General features: G+C 44.3%; 2 non-coding genes across 2 annotated transcripts; one reads left to right on the plus strand and one right to left on the minus strand.

The window, feature by feature from the left end:
* Nucleotides 1-5,722: 5,722 nt before the first annotated feature.
* Nucleotides 5,723-5,796, minus strand: trnai-aau (transfer RNA isoleucine (anticodon AAU)). Its single transcript has one exon. It is a non-coding gene; the product is annotated as a tRNA-Ile (tRNA).
* Nucleotides 5,797-15,919: 10,123 nt separating this feature from the next.
* trnag-ucc (transfer RNA glycine (anticodon UCC)) lies at nucleotides 15,920-15,991 on the plus strand. Its single transcript has one exon. It is a non-coding gene; the product is annotated as a tRNA-Gly (tRNA).
* The last annotated feature ends 2,476 nt before the right edge of the window (nucleotides 15,992-18,467 follow it).

Below are 18,467 nucleotides of genomic sequence, written 5' to 3' on the forward strand. Positions count from 1 at the left end.
TGCGGTGTTTTTAATCCCTATTGCTCAATGCACGGTGAAAGCATTGCATACATATGTCTGACAATAAGGAATGGGCCCCTGAGACAGTCATTTGCCTGTTTCACAAATGATCGTATTTTACTAGAGATTCTGTTTGGGATTCAGATGTGCATTCGGACAGCAATCCCTTTCAAGAAATGATACGTTCTGGATGAGGTCAAAGGTGCTGGAACACTGTATTTAGGATGTGTTTGCAGAGACTGTGTGTCTCCTGCTTCAACGCAATGATAAATAGATGTGCTCCTGTAATTCATTGGTACATGCCCAGGGCAGTAAGCAGTCTGAGGATTTATTTCCAGAAGGCATAGAACAGTGAAGCAGTGAAGTAGTGCAACACACTGGATCATTATATTATTAGAATCTATTCTACTTAAATTATTACATTATACACAATTTGAGTTCATTTTAAAAAGTAAAAGGTAATGAAAGGAATGCATTTTCGTAAGAAAGATAATACCGATATGCATGTGATAATCTTCCTTATATCATGTAGTGCGTCATTTGGACACTTTGTGGGATTGAAATACAAAGAAAATCATGTTCTATGGTACAAGATAAATACAAAACTTAAGCTTTTATTTTAATTAGATTTGTTTATAAAGCATAAGCAATCATTTATTACATCGCTTCTTGAATTAAATCTTTTGACAAGAGGTAAGACTTCTATTTTACATTTAAACCCATGTTTAGCTGTGTTTTTTAGATTTAACTGAACCAATTTCTGTGTGTGATAATGTCCTTGAATTCTGAAAACATCACACTAAATTACATGATATAAAACAGCTAATGTTTCTAGAGATAAAGTTTCTGGGATGCTTCTAATTACTTTTTATTACCAGGGACAGTTTAATTCACCTTGTACAGTACTGAAAGACCAAGATGCTTTTTTCTAAAGTTATTTAACATTTTATAGAACTTTGTCTACTATGGCAACATGATGAGCTTGGTGAAACTTGGAAAAATACTGCTTGGCCACTTATCTTAAGATAAAGATAGGATAAAGGTTTATCTTTTGCACCTACCTGACCCCCAGGGAAGGCCAATGCTTTCTAAGTTGATGGTTCCCTACAGTAGACTGTACCTTATCTTCAAAGGTAATGTATATTGACCCAAATCAGTTTTGGAATCCAATCTACTGACGAGATGGAGCCTATCCTTTTTTCAGGATTTTAGCATCATACGTTTGGTATATTTAGTCCCTAATGATGAAAGAAATGATCATAGAACATTTGGACACTTTGTGGGATTGAAATACAAAGAAAATCATGTTCTATGGTACAAGATAAATACAAAACTTAAGCTTTTATTTTAATTAGATTTGTTTATAAAGCATAAGCAATCATTTATTATATTAATATATGTGTGTAGCGGCGAGGCTTATTAATAAGGCAGAATTAAGTGTTCTGAGCCTTCCCAAATGAGGCCCCATTTCTCTGTTCATCTCTGTGGTGCAGCCACAGAGAGACTATTCATGCAGGGTGATTTAAGGTCCTAGGACAGCTCCCAAAGGGGGATGCACTTAGCTAAGCCTGGCTATCATGATCAATGGTCATCCATTGGCGCCTATCTGTCTAGGGAGTGCCAGTTGGACATCTGGACTGCATTACTAAGTGTCAGGACTAAGTGACTCATATCTCACCTTGATCAATCAATCAGGGACTGGTAGGGCCGAGTAACCCACGTGGGACTCTGATGCCCATGGAACTTTCAGCCAATCAATGAGCTGAAGTTCCTCCAGGTAAAAACAGGCAACACAGAGAGCCTGTGAGATTCAGTAAGATTCAGAAGGGAGGATTCAGAGGATTCTGTGGACAATTCTAAAGGGAATTCAAAGGAGAATTCCAGGGCAGGACGGCCCAGGAGCAGAAGGCTCCCAAGGGCAGGACATTCTCGCAGCGCGCATCCTGACCATCCTGAGACTCAGCCCGGACAACCACGGAACGGCCAGTGTGTCCGAGTGCCAGAACTTTCCTTTGTTCTAAGAGTCTAGAGCGGAGGTTGCCAGAGAATAACCAGAGGATCCACCCGAGGTTAGCACCAGCAGCAGGCCTCGTGAACAGGTCGGAACTGTGGACAGCTGAATCACTATTCAGAACTAGCTCTTCATCAGAAACGAACCGGTCCTCTTCCTGACTTGCTCGGACCCACAGTCATCTTTTCTCCTGTGCACAAACTTTGCTAGTTAAAGCCAACACTAACTAGCCAGTCAGTGAGCATCAGCAGCGCACCGTCGCAAGCCGCACAGCACAGCCTGGCACGGAGCCAGAGAGCGCGGATTGGACAGCAACAGCCTGCAACTGTTTCTTTGTGCCCGCAGGAAGATCTGAATCCCCAAAGATTGGATGAGTATTCAACTTCAATGCATTACAGCTCGAGAATTCAATTGTTATCCCAACCAGTTGATATCAATTTAATTCCTAAGAGTTATGTACTTGTTTGAGTATCTAATGTAGAAGTTATAACCAAGTTCATTAACGAAACGGTCTTAATGAATGATATACTGAACGTATGTCCTCTTGATATGTGTAACACTTCGTAACTGACTGAATATATATCTTTTGTATTCTGATAACCCTCTCGATAAGATCTGTTAGGTTTACATGCATATTTTATGTATTAATAAATGTATCCTCGTGTATTAGTACCTGTGTGTGCGCGTTGTTTGAGTTATGTCACATGGTTGGATTCTAAAGCCATCAAAAGAATCAACTTTGTGATTTACTGCTACAATTAATAATTGTCTCAGTAAATGCCCAAACTCTACAGAACTGGTGCCTTCAGAGAGCCACTACATTTAATTTTGCTATGGCAACATTACATATTTGGCGTCCCTGAGCCGGTTTTCTTACATGTGAAAATAACATTTTAGCATCATATTATTACATACAGGTCTCTAGCTTCAACACAGTGATATATATATATACTCAGTGATTTATTGGTACATGCCCAGGTCAATAATCAGAATGAGGATTTATTTCCAGACGGGCTACAGGTAGTGTTGTGAAATACTTCAACACACTGGATCGCAGATTTAGACCCCCTGCACTCTTACTCCTTAAAAACCAAAGAAATGAAGATATGTAGCAATCACATTGCAACAGGGCTGACAGTGACTTAATGCTTATACTAGTGGACTTCTGGTACCTTTAGGGTACGGTGTTCCCTGAAGGGCTCTCAAACCCCGCATTTCAGATGCCTAGCTGTTTCGCTGATGTGTTGCACCTCAGAATCACTTTTAAACCTTACCTCTGGTATCTTTAATCCCTATTGCTCAACGCATGGTGAAAGTATTGCATAAATGTGTCTGAAAATGAGCAATGGGCACCTGAGAGACTCATTTGCCTGTTTCACAAATGATCATATTTGACTAGAGATTCTGTTTGGGATTCAGTTGTGCATTCTGACAGCAATCGCTTTCAAAAAACGATACATTCTGGATGAGGTCAAGGTGCAGGAACACTGTATTTAGGATGTGTTTGCACTTATTCTGTGTCTCTAGCTTCAACACAGCGATATATGTATATGCTCACTGATTTTTTGGTACATGCCCAGGGCAATAATCATTATGAGGATTTATTTCCTGATGTGCTAGGGGTAGTGTTGTGAAATACTTCAACACACTGGATCGCAGGTTTAAACCGCCTGCACTCTTACTCCTTAAAAACCAACAAATGCAGATATGTAGCAATCATATTGTAGCTGACACTCATTTGCCTGTTTCACAAATGATCATATTTTACTAGAGATTCTGTTTGGGATCCGGATGTGCATTCTGACAGCAATCTCCTTATCGCGGCTTTGCCCTTCTTGCCTCTTTGGACAATATCTCCATCTTGTGGTCATTGTTGGTAATGTCTAGACAACATCTCCATCTTATGGTCGTTGTTGGTAATGTCTTCTTATGCCCTTTTTTATTTTAATTCTCTATTAGTTGATTCTAGAATCTCTACAATGGAGATGAAAACATCAGTTTTATAGCAGACAATATGACATTATTTATAGTCCAATTAGAAACTTATTACCCTGTTTTTAACATAATAACAAATTAAAATTGATTAAAACTAAGTTTGGAACACCAGGGAACATAACAAATGATTTTTAGGAAAACCATGAGGTTCTCTGTGTCCAATGCCTGCAAGGGGAGAAAGCTAGAATCCTTTGATTTTTTCAAAATTTGAAAATAAACATCATATAACAACAGCTTTCATTCCTAGGAGTGAAAAATAACCATTTTTGAAGACATAGTAGTTTCTAAAACACTACAATAAAGTTAAAAACATCAGTTTTATATTACATTATTTTTAGTGAAATTAGTCATTTTTTGCACTATTTTTAATAAAATATCTAATTAAAAGTGATTAAAATTAAGTTTGGAACAACAAGGAACACAAAAAAAAAAGATTTTTAGGAAAACCATGAGGTCCTCTGTGCCCGATGCCTGCAAGGGGAGAAAGCTAGAATCCTAAAAAAAAGTTATCAATTCTAGAGCCTAAGAGGAAAACAAGACAAATGTATATCTCCAAATAATTTTATGTGCTTCAGAAGAGCCCAGGAAAGTTTTTTGCATACATGAAACCACGCCCGTTTGCACATAAGCAGACATGGTTGCACACACGACTGCATGAAAGCACACGTGCATGCGAAGTCATCCTGTTGAGCATTTGAAAAGCCGCACCACGCCGCACTTGAAATAGCTCTTACATTAGTGGTAGACGCAGGAATCGCCTTTTTATTTACGCTCTTACCAACGCGATGGAAAGCAAAACAAAGCAAAGCAGAGCAAAACAAAACGAACAAACGAAAACCCTCACGTCCCGCACTTGCATATAACGCCGTTACGTGCCCAAGCGGTATTGTACGTCATCCTAGCACTGCACCCCGGGGCGTAAGGTATATGGGAACGAGCACACGCCACGAATCGTCTCGAATCACTCCCTACAGCTGTAAGGCGCCTTGAAGCGTGCACCCCCAACATTCTTCTTTGCGCATCTGTGAAAGGTAAACTCTTGAGCAAACTCTGAACCAGCTCTAAGGAAACTAATCTGATTAGACGTTACTTTGACTCATCTTTTTACTCTCAGTGCTGGATTGCTCAAACTCCAGCTAGGGTTAGGTTTAACATTCCCACGCTACTTAGACACTTTGTTTACGCTCAGTGCTGGATTTTGGGAACTTCAGGACTTCAGTGGGAATTTTCTCCTTTCTGTCAATTCTGTTTTGTTTTGGAGACTCTTGGCTGCCTATATTGTACAGTGCAGCGTGAAGGAAACATTTTCCAAAACTGTGTCAGCTCAAAAGTTGTAAGAAAACCTCTCCAGCTGCTTTACCTCTCTTCATTTTTGTCATTTAATGTGACAATCGATGTATAACTGGAGCCTCACATATGCAAATGGTGAGGCTCCAGTTCGACACCACTTTACAGTATATGACAAAAGCATGGCAGACTGTGCCGGACCAGCTGGTAACTTCCGCTTATTTTGACCATATTAAACATTGGAAATCTTCCCACTTGCATTTGTGACACTTGATTTTGGCTCCACCTAAGACACTCTTAAATCTTCAAACACTTTTCTCTTCTCCCGCAACACTCTTGTCTGTCGGCACTGTGTGGCAGCGTTGCAGGACAACCCATCTCACCACGGAAAGGAACCTAACAGCTTTGGTAAGAGAGGAGGAAAGGACATGGCCCGTACGGGGCTCGAACCCGCGACCTTGGCGTTATTAGCACCACGCTCTAACCAACTGAGCTAACCGGCCTCGTGACAGTGCCCCTCTCTGTGCTGCAAAAAATCGAACTCAGGGAATTTCTTTTGTCCTCCTTTGAATAGAAAGCCGTGTAATTCAGTGTACGGGCTTTCTCATGCAGTTTCATGGTTTCACAGCATTATTCAGCTGATTTTAAATGTACCTAAAGGAGAAACATTATTGAAGACCATCAATTACCAAGAGCTTTTGTCAAAGGTTTTGGTGGTCATTTTTAATGACCACAGAGCACTATGACCTCGGTTTTACATCTCATCCAAAAGACAGCGCCCTTTTACAACACAGCTTCTCCGTCACTATATTGGGAGATTGGGACCCGCACAGACCTCAGGGTGAGCGCCTCCCCGCTGGCCCCATTAACACCACTTCCAGCTGGAAGCTTTGTTTTTCCCTGTAGCTCACCCTCATCCAGGTACTGACCTGGCTCACACCTGCTTAGCTTCAGTGGGTTTTCAGTTGCGAGTTGCAAAAGTTGGGATGCAAGTGATGGAGCCGTTCGCTGCAAAAGCCACTGCATTGGCCAGGAATCGAAACCAAGCCTCCTGCGTGGCAGGCGAGAGTTCTAACAATGAACCACCAATGCTCAATGCCTGTACCTTCAAAAAAGACGCTTTTTTGGTGCTGTGTGCAAAAAGCGTCGACATCTACTTCCAGCTGCAAAATGCCATCCGCGGACGCTGTGAATTTATTTATTTAGACACCGCTCAGAATCCCCTGTAAGATTCTCCTTCAATTCCGTTTTGCAGTGCTTTAGCTCTTTCAAAAGGCTTCGCTTTGCTAGTCACAATCCAAGGCTTGTGACAGCATTTGAAAACACTTGCCACTGCGTTGGCCGGGAATCGAACCCGGGTCAACTGTTTGGAAGGTAGCTATGCTCACCACTATACCACCAACACATGCCCGGGGGAGCCCTCCAGGACACCACCAGAGAATGCTCACGATTTCAGAAGCTGTCTCCGGGACGTGCTGATTCCACACATCCTGAATAAATCATGTTATTGTTAGTTGCTGTAGCTAGACGTTCAAATGAGTTTCATGGCCAGATGGACTGTTTCCTCAAGTGGTATAGTATTGCAGTAAGACAGCACGATGCCTGCAAGACTATGTCACGCTAAACGCCACAGATTGTGTTTGTCCGTTCGTGTCAGTCGTCCTGCAGCCACGGGAAGTGGGACACAAACATGCTGCAATGCTTTCAAGTCATTAGGATTTGTTTTTGCAACATCCGAGAAGAGTACTTGTGGCTTGAATGTGACTGAGCAAGGTGTTTAAAGACAGAGACTGAAAACTGTTAAAGGATGAGTCAAAGTAATGTCTAATCGGATTAGTTTCCTTAGAGCTGGTTCAGAGTCTGCTCAAGAGTTTACCTTTCACAGATGCGCAAAGAAGAATGTTGGGGGTGCACGCTTCAAGGCGCCTTACAGCTGTAGGGAGTGATTTCAGACGATTCGTGGCGTGTGCTCATTCCCATATACCGTACGCCCCGGGGTGCAGTGCTAGGATGACGTACAATACCGCTTGGGCACGTAACGGCGTTATATGCAAGTGCGGGACGTGAGGGTTTTGCGTTTGTTCGTTTTGTTTTGCTCTGCTTTGCTTTGTTTTGCTTTCCATCGCGTTGGTAAGAGCATAAATAAAAAGGCGATTCCTGTGTCGACCACTAATGTAAGAGCTATTTCAAGTGCGGCGTGGTGCGGCTTTTCAAATGCTCAACAGAATGATTTTGCATGCACACGTGCTTTCATGCAGTCGTGTGTGCAACCATGTCTGCTTACGTGCAAACGGGCGTGGTTTCATGTATGCAAAAAACTTTCCTGGGCTCTTCTGAAGCACATAAAATTATTTGGAGATATACATTTGTCTTATTTTCCTCTTAGGCTCTAGAATTGATAACTTTTTTTTCATTTTTGGCATTTTTCATCATTTTCCAGAAAGTGGTTGCAAGCCCGATAACATGCGAAGAAACTTCAGGATTCGGGGATCAGTCAATGGATTTTCTTCAAAGTTGGATTTTTGCACTCTGTGGACCAAGAGATGTTGTTCTATAATGTTTTTTTTTTTCAAATTTAAAAATATCATTTTTTCATGGAGCTTTGAATGGGATGGATTCACCCTCCTTTAGCCAGGACAGAGCTCCAGGAGCCTGGGTAGGATTCTAGCTTTCTCCCCTTGCAGGCACCTGGCACAGAAGACAATATTTTTTTTCCTTAAAATCTTTTTTTTTTGTGTTCCTTGTTGTTCCAAACTTAATTTTAATCACTTTTAATTAGAGATTTTATTAAAAATAGTGCAATAAATGACTAATTTCACAAAAATTAATGTAATATAAAACGGATGTTTTCAACTTTATTGTAGTGTTTTAGAAACTAATATGTCTTCAAAAATGGTTGTTTTTCACTCCTATGAATGAAAACTGTTGTTATATGATGTTTTTTTTTTTCAAATTTTAAATGATCATTTTTTCATGGAGCTTTGAAGGGGATGGATTCACCCTCCTTTAGCCAGGACAGAGCTCCAGGAGCCTGGGTAGGATTCTAGCTTTCTCCCCTTGCAGGCACCTGGCACAGAAGACATCATTTTTTTCCTTAAAATCTTTTTTTTTGTGTTCCTTGTTGCTCCAAACTTAATTCTATTCACTTTTAATTAGAGATTATATTAAAAATAGTGCAATAAATGACTAATTTCACTAAAAATACTAAAAGTAATATAAAACGGATGTTTTTAACTTTATTGTAGTGTTTTAGAAACTAATATGTCTTCAAAAATGGTTATTTTTCACTCCTAGGAATGAAAGCTGTTGTTATATGATGTTTATTTTCAAATTTTGAAAAAGCAAAGGATTCTAGCTTTCTCCCCTTGCAGGCATCGGACACAGAGAACCTCATGGTTTTCCTAAAAATCATTTTTTATGTTCCCTGGTGTTCCAAACTTAGTTTTAATCAATTTTAATTTGTTATGTTACAAACAGGGTAATAAAGTCTTAATTGGACTATAACTAATGTCATATTGTCTGCTACAAAACTGATATTTTCAGCTCTATTGTAGAGAATCTAGAATCAACTAATAAAGAATTGAAATAAAAAAAGGGCATAAGAAGACATTACCAACAACGACCACATGATGGAGATATTGTCTAGACATTACCAACAACGACCACAAGATGGAGATATTGTCTAGACATTACCAACAACGACCACAAGATGGAGATATTTTCCAAAGAGGCAAGAGGGGCAAAGCTGCGATAAGGTAAAATCATTTTTTGAAAGAGATTGTTGTCAGAATGCACATCCGTATCCCAAACAGAATCTCTAGTAAAATATGATCATTTGTGAAACAGGCAAATGAGTGTCAGCTACAATATGATTGCTACATATCTGCATTTGTTGGTATTTAAGGAGTAAGAGTGCAGGTTTAAACCTGCGATCCAGTGTGTTGAAGAATTTCACAACACTACCTCTAGCACATATGGAAATAAATCCTCATAATGATTATTGCCCTGGGCATGAACCAAAAAATCAGTGAGCATATATATATATATCACTGGGTTGAAGCTAGAAACACAGAATAACTGCAAACACATCCTAAATACAGTGTTCCAGCACCTTTGACCTCATCCAGAACGTATCATTTCTTGAAAGGGATTGCTGTCCGAATGCACATCTGAATCCCAAACAGAATCTCTAGTAAAATACGATCATTTGTGAAACAGGCAAATGACTGTCTCAGGGGCCCATTTCTCATTGTCAGACACATGTATGCAATGCTTTCACTGTGCATTGAGCAATAGGGATCAAAAACACCGCAGGTAAGGTTAGAAGTCATGTTCTATGATCATTTCTTTCAGCATTAGGGACTAAATATACTAAACTTATGATGCTAAAATGTTATTTTTACATATATTAATGTAATAAATGATTGCTTATGCTTTATAAACAAATTTGATTATAATAAAAGCTTAAGTTTTGTATTTATCTTGTACCATAGAACATGATTTTCTTTGTATTTCAAGCCCACAAAGTGTCCAAATGATGCACCTTTGACCTCATCCAGAACGTATCATTTCTTGAAAGGGATTGCTGTCCGAATGCACATCTGAATCCCAAACAGAATCTCTAGTAAAATACGATCATTTGTGAAACAGGCAAATGACTGTCTCAGGGGCCCATTTCTCATTGTCAGACACATGTATGCAATGCTTTCACTGTGCATTGAGCAATAGGGATCAAAAACAGAATGGAAACAGACATGGAAACCAACGAGGATGGGATTTGAACACATGCGTGCAAAGCACAATGGATTAGCAATCCATCGCCTTAACCACTCGGCCACCTCGTTAACAAAACTGGGCTGTCCCAACTGGGTTGGCGCGCTCCAGATGATCTTTTTCTTTTTTTTCCCTCGTACTCGAGGGTCATTTTCCTGTTCCACATGCGATTTCAACATTTTCCTTGGGAGATGTCAAGCCAGCAAGCCACTGCTGTGGTTCAGTGGCCAGCGTGGAGTTCAGTGGCCCTGTTGTACACAGAAAGCACATTGAGCTCCTTGGACATGAAAAGTTCCAGATAAAAGCCATTTGTCATCCTTTCTCTTGGTGTCGATGTTGCTATTGTATGTAAAGGTGGCAACTTGCTCAGCGAGCAGGCGGAGCACACACCGAATGCAGATGTGTCTGAGTGGTGTGTCCAAGTGGCTGCAAAAGGACAGCACTCCCGGGGTGCTGTGGCTTAGTTGGTTAAAGCGCCTGCCTAGTAAACAGGAGGCCCTGGGTCTGAATCCCAGTGGATAACCACCTACGGCTAGACTTAATTAAATGCAAGTATTCATTTCCTGTCTTTAACACGACTTGTTTTTCTTAAAATGGATGCAACTTGCAAAACATGAAATACAAACCTTGCTAATCAGCGCTAGCAGCTGGCAAAAAAAAAAGAAGTCAGCAATGTTTTTTTTCTTTAACCTTAACCCTGCTAATGGAGAAGAGTTAAACGACCGAGTCTATGCAGCTTAAACGGTGCGCACGTCGGGTTCTTAGCTGAAAGGGTGGTAAATCACGCTCACCCCAGTCCTTAATCTTTTAAAGAGGATACAAAATTGAACCTAGTCGCCACATCACATACATCCTGTTCAATGATAAAAAGGTAACATCTATCCTCGCTCCAGAGTAAATCTCACGTTGAGGGCATATTTTTTTTCACTTTACCGTGAATCGGGCTCGGCTGCACAGAGGAGAGAGCAGAGCAATGTGGTCACGGGGACAGGGGAGTCACACGCTGGCTGTTTGAACACGCGGAAGATCACTGAGGGATCCACAGTATATGGACCCTCCGTGCGCAATCAGTCCGCACTCCGGACTCTGAATCCTGCCATCCGAGTTAAGATCTCGGCAGAACCTGAAGCGCAGTTCCTTCTTAAAACGTAATCTGGTGAGCATTTCTAGAATCGTACTTGTATAGATGCAGCCTTTAATGTGTTGCTAGGTTAAAATTGATGACTTCTTGTATTTCAGTAGGCAACTGCCCTCTTGATTTTGGATTTAATTTCTTTATTACAGTGGCGCTTTTATGAAGCCAAGGGACCAGGGAGCTGCCCCAGTACTGGGATGGCCAGTTCGAAATCATAGAAACTATTGTCAATTCCAGTCCCATGTCAGTGCGAGCAGGGATTTTGACATCTTGTTTTGCTATGTTCTGCACCAACAGGCAGGTGGCTCGGCCATTCCGTTCCAGTCTGGGGGTACAACAGACTGCTAGGTTCAGTCTGATAAACTGAGCTGATGGTTGGAAGAAAACCATCTCAGCGTCCATTCTCTGTCCCTTCTTTAGGACAAGGCGTACCGGAAACCCTGCTGTTGACGCAGGAACGATCAGGTCCGATTCGTTTACTACCTGGCAGGCCTGAGGAATCGTCTGACCTGACCGAATGTTCTCGGGGTCACCGCTTAGAGAGTGGGCATCTGGGTCCACCCGTTTCCACAGCACACTGTTTACTGTGTCCAGCTGGGCGCCCAGTCGAACCAATAGGTCTGCACCAATGCAGACCGAATGGGTCAGCTGAGGTGCTACCTGGAAGTAGTGAGCAAACTTCCTTTTTCCGATGGAGATGGAAGCTACACAGCTTCCTTTGCTCCAAATGGACCTATGAGATGGGGGTGCCCACCACAGAACCTGTGACTGCGTCACCAGGGTCACCTGACAGCTTCGCGACAGGTCCTCGAACAGACCTTCACTGATTATGGACTTCTCAGAGCTGAGGCTAAGAATTACATCATCAACCTGCACTTCTGCCACCTGGACCCCCTCCCACCACCATGGGGCGGTAGTCCTGGACCCCCTGAGGTACCAGGGTGCACAGAAAGGACTCCCATTCATTACCGGACAGGGAGATCCACTCTTCTTCAGGGATGAAAAGGGGGTGTGCTTTACCTGGCGGGTCAAGCAGCTGCTCGGAGCACTGCTCCTGTAGTTGGGAGACCGTGGGAGTGCTGGCCTGGGCAGGACTTCCCTGTAGTTTTGGAAAGCAAGAAGAGACATTTATTCTCGTCCAGAGGAACCAGGAGGAACCTCCAACTCAGCTATAGTGTTCAGTGGGCACTGTGTGATCACAGCATAACCACTGAATCCCCCTTTTTGCTGTGCAACAGGCTTAGGGTTTTTGACCTGAGCCCACAATTTTCCACGCTGGCAGTCCACCAGAGGCTCCAGCCTGTCAAGCAGGTCTTGGCCAATGAGTAGTGGCTCTGTTTTTAACCTAGAGATGTAAACAGGATGCACCACGTTCATTGGCCCGAACCTAAGTGCCACCCACACTCGGTGTGTGATCCTGGCATGATCCTGGGTATAGCTGGAAATATCTATCTTACACGGTTCTACCTTAAGTCTGATGCCTTTTCCTTTCGCTACTCGTTTGAGCTCGCTGAGTAGATCGGCTGACATCAAACTAATTTCAGCCCCAGTGTCAATCAGTGCTTCTCTATCTAAGACGTTTTCAAGAGAAACCTTGATATAAATACGCCTTGCTTTGCCTTTCTGGCTGAGATTCCCTAAGAATTGTTGGAAGCCTGCCTTTTCTTTGACTTCAGGGGCGGGGTCAGCGCCCAACTCAGAGTCACAGCCTTCTTCCAGGCAGGAACCCTCCCACCCAATCAGATAGACTGAGGGAGGGGCTTGGGACGGATCCCCGCCTCCTCCAGTGAGAAGGGGCGTGGTCCCCCTAAGCTCATTCACACTTCTGGCATTCGGTGCGGAAGGTTTACCCTGTCCTGATCTCTCAGGCAGGGCTTGTTCAAGCCTGGCCAGGCGGGCTGCAGTCGACTCCCTTCGTCCAGTCTTATGATAGACTCTGCCTGAGCCCTTGCCTTCCCCGTAGCGCTCACGGCGGCTCTGACGCTTAGTGCGGTCCTGCCTGCCTATTTTGCGCCGGGGCTTAGCGAGCTCAGGAACCTCAGCTGCCTCGAGCTGAGGCGAGTCGTCAACCCTGTTGGCTTTAGTGGCGAACACGGCCGTTTTAGCAGGTTTTCGCTCTGAGGAAGCAGAGACTTCAGCTCCCCAGGCTTTTTGAGCCAACCTTCTAATGTCAGCCATTTTCATCGCTGTGTGTGCATCACAATCATTTTCCTGACTGAGGGATGCAGATTAGCAATGAATAAACCTTTGAAATTCACGTTCTCTTCGCAACCCTCTTCATTCCGCCCTGCAAAATAAGTGCGCCTAAGCCTCTGATAATAGTCGCGAGGGGCTTCAGCTTTTTCGTGCTTAATATGGTGCACAGCAGCCACGGCAGCTATGGGATCGATAAAAGCCGAAAATTCTCCGATCATTGCCTGACACAGCTCCTCAAAGCTATTACAGACCTCCGGTCCTTGTCTAGACATCCACTCGTGGACCGCTCGGCTGGTAGTTTTCCTTACTTACATAGCCTTTTCCTGTTCGGACGCTTCGGGCATAAACTGCAAAGTATATCTCAGCTCATCGATGTAGGTCTCCACATTATTCCCTGACACTGACGGGTCAAACCTTTCTACATCTTTGGCTAACTGCCTCAGGGAGTGGAGGTTAATTTTTACGGTTTCTCCGCGGGCAGGGAGACGGCCGTGATCAGGAGCAGGGGGTCTATGCCTGAACTGACTCGCCCTTGCGTTTCGCGAAGGACTCGGCGATCTCCCCCATGCCGATCCGACCACAGACCCTGGCCGGGAGAAACCTCCTCCCGGCGCGCTGGGTGAGCGCTCCGGGCTGCTAGGTGGGCTGGCATGCAAGTGGGATCTAGTCTATTTTGCTTCCAGTACGGCAGCATCTGACTCCTTTTGCCTTTCCTGGCTGAGTTCATTTAAACTCTCAATTTCTTTTTCTTTTTCTGTCGAGCTCGCTTCCAGGTCTCTCCTAGCTACCTCAGCCGCAGTTTCTCTAGCAGACAAGTCATCTAATTTACCTAAAACTTCCCTGAGTCAGTCTTCACTTTCCTCATTTTTCACTCTCTTTTCTCTGATTATATCCAACAACTCGACTCGCTCCGCCTTATATCTTTCTAGCGTTCCCTGAAGCTTTTGAAACTTTGTCAGCTCGGACAAAGACAGTTCCAGCTGTTTAGCTAGATTTAAGGTGAAACTCGATAGGACCAGAACTGCGTTCACAGACACTCCTGTGTTAAGCTGGTTCGCTACCTTAGCTACTAAATCTACTTGCAGCTTCTCAATATCATCAAAGTTCAACTTTTCGATACCACTCCAGTAACCAGGATTGTCGTCGCTAGAAATAGTACTTATAAGCGACTCCACTTCAGACATTTTAGCAGCCATTGTCATTACGTCAGAGAAACTTTAAGAGTATTACTTTTTTTTTTCTTTTTCCAAAATACAGTATGGAATCTAGACACCCGAGCAGATGGATTTCCAATCAGCACACGTTACACTAAACGCTAGAAAACAGGGGGATTTCTTTACGCAGTTATCAGCACACCCGGTATTCGCGTATAGAAGCCGCGGTGCTGTGCTGAACTTCAGTTATTCTGTGCGACTGATTCTCATTTCATTCTAAACTCGCCCACCCAGGGACGCCATTAAATGTAATGGTTTGATGGGTTTACTGAGACAATTATTAATTGTAGCAGTAATCACAAGGTTGTTCGTTGGGGCTTTTAGAAAATCAATCGTCAGAACAACTAACAACGCACACACAGGGGTTCAATACACTAGATACATTTATTAATATAAATTGTGCACCAAACATATACTAGTCTGCCTGGATACGAGTGGCAGACCTTACTGTGAGGGTTATCAATATACAAGGTATATAATCCCGAAGAGATGCAAACACAAAGAGATACACAACAGAGAATATATGTCAATATATATCGTTCGGTTACCAAATCGCTAATCAGTGTTATTACCCACTGTTACTCTAAACTCGGAAGTAAATACATTACTCATGAATTAAATTGATAACAACTTGTGTTGAGGTACAATTAAATTCTCGAGACGCAATGTAGAACATGGGGTTTACTTATCCACTGTGTATGGATTTGGAATTTCCCGGCACGAACACCAAACCAGCTGACAGGCTCTGTTGCAGCCTCTGTTCCAGCGGTTGTCCAATGGGCGTTGTCCCGGCGTCCTCTGGCTACCGGCCAACCAGTCAAGGTGCAGCTCGGAGTAGGACGGGCGGAGGAATCTGACTGAGGCGCGCAGGGCAGTCGTTGCTCCGAGGGGATCTACCAGCAGTCCGGCTGGCTGGTAGAAAGTCTCTATGCACAGAGTGTGACCGCGAGTCCTCACAAGTCACTCTTGTGCCTGGGAAGAAGCTGGTTCGTTCCCGGTCCAGCACTGCTTCTGAATAAGCTATTCAGGTTGTCGACGAGGGTCCAACTGTAGGGTCCAACTGTCCAACACAAACACAATCTGTGGCGTTAAGCGTGACATAGTCTTGCAGGCATCGTGCTGTCTCACTGCAATACTATACCGCTGGAGGAAACAGTCCATCTGGCCATGAAACTCATTTGAACGTCTAGCTACAGCAACTAACAATATCATGATTTATTCAGGATGTGTGGAATCAGCACGTCCCGGAGACAGCTTCCGAAATCGTGAGCATTCTCTGGTGGTGTCCTGCAGGGCACCTGTGGGCGTGCGTTGGTGGTATAGTGGTGAGCATAGCTGCCTTCCAAGCAGTTGACCCAGGTTCGATTCCCGGCCAACGCAGTGGCGATTGGTTTCAAATGCTGTCATGAGCCTTGGATTGTGACTAGCAAAGCGCAGCCTTTTGAAAGAGCTAAAGCACTGCAAAACGGAATTGAAGGAGAATCTTACAGGGGATTCTGAGCGGTGTCTGCATACACGCAGTCCGATACGGGTGCTGAAAGCTTGAGCTACTCTCAATGTCATGCTGCCTTTCCCCAGAGTAAATCTGTTACATTGAAAGAATGCTTCTGGCAGGTTCAAAAAGTGACCCTTGTTAATTGGAGAAATCAATGATTTCGAATGAATTCTGTATGCGTTAAAAGACAGCTATACACAGAAAACATGCAGGACACTGCTCATGATGTTTCCCGAGCCGAAACACAGTGCGTTTTTCCAAGCCATCTGACAAAGCCCGCCCACTGAAAACTGCAGCAGATCGTGTAAAGACGTTCAACTTTGTAACTACTGCACGCACAGGAAGCAGAATAAATTCCTCTTTTCCGGTTTTATTTATGCGAACCATAAATAAACCAAATAAACCAAGTTGCAAGAGGCCCGCACCCACAGCACAAATTGCGCAGCCTAGGCCACCTCCTCGCCCTGCACGCCACCGCCTCCTGCTGGGCCCACTCTTTCGCACACTCACACGCCACACTAACACTCAAAAGTGTGGGCAAAACAAGAAAACGAGCGCACCGTTTCCTACACATCTGCAGTCACCGTTGCGCATTCGCAGCATGTCCCGGGATGCAATTCGGCCTCATTTGCATAACTCCAGACCGGCAGATCGCCACGCAAGCTCGCGACGTGTGCCTGCCACACACCGAACAAACCTTTTCAGCAATTTCCAAAAAACGGACCTGCTCGCCTGCCCACAAGGCTCCGTCTCTTACCTGCTCTCCAGAGCCTGCTGCCTTCTGTGCTTTTCTCTCGGCACCGCTGCAGCGCACACAACTCCTGCAGCGGGAGGGGGGGAGAAAGTTCCCGCGCTCCGCCGCAGGGAAGGCTCGCTCCGTGCGCACACGTCCTTTCGATGCCAGTTCAACAAGTGCTCCGCATTAGCTGCGTCGGGGCTCCGGGGTGTCGCACCTCACCTCACCTCACCTCGCACTGCCCCCTCCTTGAATGTCTGCCGCTGGGCATGCCCCACTCTCCTCCGCCTTATCTTATCGCGTGTGAGCACCGACAATGGCCACAATGCCGGGGAATGGCACCTGTAAATTAATTCTCTTCTCTTGCAGCCTGAGATCATGTCCTTCTTTTGGCTCCCTCCAGTTCTGATAAAAAATCTCACTCTTGCTAATTGAGGCATTGTCAGAGAGGAGCAGGGTGACGTCATCCATGTATAGAGATGTCTTTACCTCTCCTCCCCCACTTCCAGGCACTGGTATCCCATTAATGGCCTGATCCTGGCGCAAGGCACAGGCTAAGGGCTCCATAGCCAAAACGAATAACAAGGGGGATAATGGGCAGGCCTGCCTCACCTCTGAACAGACTTCAAAGGGGTGTGATCTATTGCCATTAACCATTACTCTGCTGTTGCTACCTGTGTACAGCAGGTTAATCCACTTTCTCATGATGGGGCCAAAATTCATGTGCTCAAGTACCAATGTTAAGTACTGCCGGTTTAGGCGGTCAAAGGCCTTTTCTAGGTCTACACCTAAAATGCACAGAGGGAGGGAGCGATCCTCTGAGTACAGACAGACATCCCTCAACAAGGCCAGGTTGTCGCTCATCAGGCATCCTGCTATCCCACAAGTCTGTTCTTTCCCTACCAGTGAGGCCACTACATTTTGTAGGCGCAGGAAAAGGGCTTTGGACAGGATCTTAGTGTCCACGCCTAACAGGCTGAGGGGTCTCCAGTTCTTTATGTCATTCTTTGCTCCTTTCTTAAACAAGAGAGAGATAGTGCCTTCTCTTAAGGAGTCAGGCAGCAATTCTGTCTTATAGCTTCCCTCGAATAGGAGCAGTAGCGGATCCTGAAGCAGATCCCAAAAGGTGCAATAAAATTCTTTAGGGAGCCCGTCAGCACCCGGAGTTTTCCTCTTCTGTAAGCTCTCCATAGCCTGTCTCAGCTCTTCTATTGTCAAATCCCTCTCAAGTACTTCCCTATCTTCTTCACTCAAAACATTTTCTAGCTTTGAGGTAAAAAAATGAATTTCTTCATCCTTTACCTCTGTAGAGCTGTACAGTCTTGAGTAGAAGGCCTTGGTGCAGGAGAGGATAGCACTCGGCTCTGTTCTCTCTCGTCCCTCCTCATCAACTACACTTTCCATGACAGACTTGGAGCCTACCACTTTCCTGAAAAAGAAGCGAGTACACTTCTCATTTTCTTCCAAGAACTGCACTCTGCTTCTTAACAGCAATCCTCGACTACTTTCTTCGGCTATGCTCCGGATGTCCTTTTTTAAAAGGGTGATATCCTCGAGCACAGCGAAGCCACTGTGCAGCATCGTGTAGAGACGCTGCAGCTGCCTCTGTTTCCTGGCTAGCACTC

Source organism: Lepisosteus oculatus, unplaced genomic scaffold (assembly GCF_040954835.1).
Source record: "Lepisosteus oculatus isolate fLepOcu1 unplaced genomic scaffold, fLepOcu1.hap2 HAP2_SCAFFOLD_45, whole genome shotgun sequence".
In the NCBI taxonomy this organism is placed as follows: Eukaryota; Metazoa; Chordata; class Actinopteri; order Semionotiformes; family Lepisosteidae; genus Lepisosteus; species Lepisosteus oculatus.